We start from the raw sequence: 2,752 nt of genomic DNA on the forward strand, positions 1-2,752 counted from the left end.
TCATACATGATTAGTGCCATACTTTGTCTCACACGTTTCATCTTTGATGGTTCCATGGTGGAATGGTGAGCACTCTGGACTGTGAATCCAGTGATCCCAGTTCAAACCTCAGTGGGGCCTCCAGCAGGTCTCTGACAGGTGTTGATAGAGGAGTTGTGGCTGCTGACTACAGTGGAAGACACCATCACCCATGATGTTTCGAAGCTCTCAGCTCCTTCAGTCACATGACTGGGTCATCCTGATTGGATGACATGGACCCACCTGATCCATGTCAGCCTTGTTGGAGCAAAAAAGGTGGATCAGAGGAATCAATGGATCAAGACTCAGGTGGCAGATGAAGAATCTCTGTATTCACAATGGAGTCAGAGAAATCTTCCAACGTGAGAGAACGTGACAGACCATTTTATACTGAAGACAGGCTGTGTGTGTGTGTGTGTGTGTGTGTGTGTGTGTGTGTGTGTGTGTCCCTACTGACTGGAAACTGAATAATAACCAGACTGACTTTTGTCATGGACCAAGTCTGGTTGAGTCACTAAATTCATAACTGAAGTGATTATTTAATTAATAAACAGAACATTTGTCTAAAGTCATGATCAAATTCATGTAAAATCTGAGCAACGAGGGTTTGAAAATGTTCCAATGAGCCAAACCAATGTTGACAGTTAAAAGAAGCCAATGTGGGAGGATTCTTTCTGTCTCAGCAGTAAAGACCAATCCCACAGCTCACGTGAAGCATCAGGTCCTCTGTGAGAGGTGGGAATCCAACCAGGGACCTTTCGATCCACACCAATCTTCCCTGACCTCATAGAAACTGGAACCTTTCAACAAATAAATTCAAATTCAACTTAGCAGCAACTCTAGAAATGTTGCTAACTTGCTAATTCCTGTTAGCTCCAGATCAGACAATGCAGGCTCACCTTCACGCTTGGTTGTACGACCGCCACCAGTTGAAGCTTCTCTGGTTCAACAAACTCTGGGGACTCAAGACACAAGTCAGCACCGGTGCAGGTCCAGATCCAGATATTAGCTGAGGGGGACAATGGCTTAAGGGAGCTCCAGGGAGTTGGTTTGAACTGGTCCCTCATCTCTGTGAGTAGAAACCATCTGAGGTGGAGGGGGAAGGTCTGCTTTGACCTCCTGATCTCCCAGTAAAGCCAGTATAGATGTTGAGCTTGGAGGAGTTGATGGCCTCCTTCGTCTTCTTGTTGGAGATGTTTGCTAAACTCAGCACCACCACAGATCAGAGGAACGTCCACTTGTCAGCTGGACACTGGAGTTTCTAGTGACCTGCAGGATCTTAGTTGTATTGGCAGCAGGCCTGTTCCAAGAGCTTTGCTCACATTCCTGATCAGGCTCCATAATGGTTCTGGACCACTGAGTGATAGAAGCTGATCCTGCGGGTGGACTGTCTTTAGGGGGCTGAGGTGTCTGGTGGTCTTGGTGGACCCTCTGCATCTCAAGCTGAGACCACAGAGTCCTGTGTTCTTGAGTCATTGTCTATAGTCTCTGTTGTTGGAGAGCTCAGTGTGGTCCCTGATGGTCTAGTGGCTAGGATTCGGCGCTCTCACCGCCGCGGCCCGGGTTCGATTCCCGGTCAGGGAATGAGTTATTTAGAGGTTGAGGGAGAGGTGATCAGGTGGTCCACATGATGGTGGAGGTGATGAACTGTGAGTCCATCATGGCTCCACTCTCACCCCCATTGTAGTGTTCTTGGTTCACTCTACCATGGCCCCATGTTGAAGGGTGACTGTCTCATTCAGGTTCAACCCTTAGTTAGACTCTATTAAGTCACTGACTCCTGCAAGGACAAACTGTAATCCTCCTTAGTAGCTTTGGCTCCTTGCAGCACAGAAAGTCCATTCACTGATGTAGGAACTGGAAAACTTAGAGCTCCAGTCCTCAGTTCCTTGCACCAAAGAAAGGAGGGAAATGCAATCAATGTTGAATTCATTTACATTTCTTATATTTGATCAAAGCTAGAACTTAATAAGCTGCCATCGACCTTGATGACCAACTCCTTCACTGTGTAGTTCAAAGTCCCTGGTTTGATTTGTGTCAGGACTTCAGAAGCTCCAATCCTCTCTAAGTTCTAGTGAGAGTGGAAGAGATTATAAATGAGAGAAGCAGGGCCCTCCCTCAGAACTGAACCAGCTTAGTTGGGAGAGCCTTAAACTGAAGATCTAAAGGTCCCTGGTCCGATCCCAGGTTTCAGCAGAGGAGCAGCATTGACTTTACTTTCCAGTGGAGGAACTGCAGACATGAAGGAAACTAACATCTTGTCCTGTGCATTCTTGTGACATTCAGGACATTTTTGGAGCCTCTTGTTGGATTTTGCCACAGAGAATCAGAGCCAATCAAAAGCATGGTGGACTTCAACATGGAGGACTGAACAAGTCAAGAAAGCATCAGTTTGACCTTCACAGGTGTTTCTGTTCCTGTCTCAATGCTGTAGAAAGAGCCTGAGGAGCTCAGACGGTAGAGCATCAGACTTTTAATCTGAGGGTCCAGGGTTCAAGTCCCTGTTCAGGTGCTGTGGAGGTTCCAGTGTTTGACAACATGGTACTGGATGAAGTTTAGTGTTGAACAAACTGTCAACATTAAAAGTAGAAGTGTTCTTGTCTTGCCACTGTGAGACTGTTGCTAGAAAAGTGACCAATAATAATTTCATGTCGCATGCAATTAACAAAAGACCTACATTAATGGTCGAGGGGGGGGCTGGAGCCTATCCCAGCATCTACAGGCCAGAGGCGGG

General features: G+C 46.7%; 1 non-coding gene across 1 annotated transcript; it reads left to right on the top strand.

Annotated features, from left to right (window-relative positions):
- Positions 1–1,530: 1,530 nt before the first annotated feature.
- Positions 1,531–1,602, top strand: trnae-cuc (transfer RNA glutamic acid (anticodon CUC)). Its single transcript has one exon. It is a non-coding gene; the product is annotated as a tRNA-Glu (tRNA).
- The last annotated feature ends 1,150 nt before the right edge of the window (positions 1,603–2,752 follow it).

Source organism: Aulostomus chinensis, chromosome 1, assembly GCF_037954235.1.
Source record: "Aulostomus chinensis isolate RoL2024-O1b breed Wild chromosome 1, RoL_Achi_v1.0, whole genome shotgun sequence".
NCBI lineage: Eukaryota > Metazoa > Chordata > Actinopteri > Syngnathiformes > Aulostomidae > Aulostomus > Aulostomus chinensis.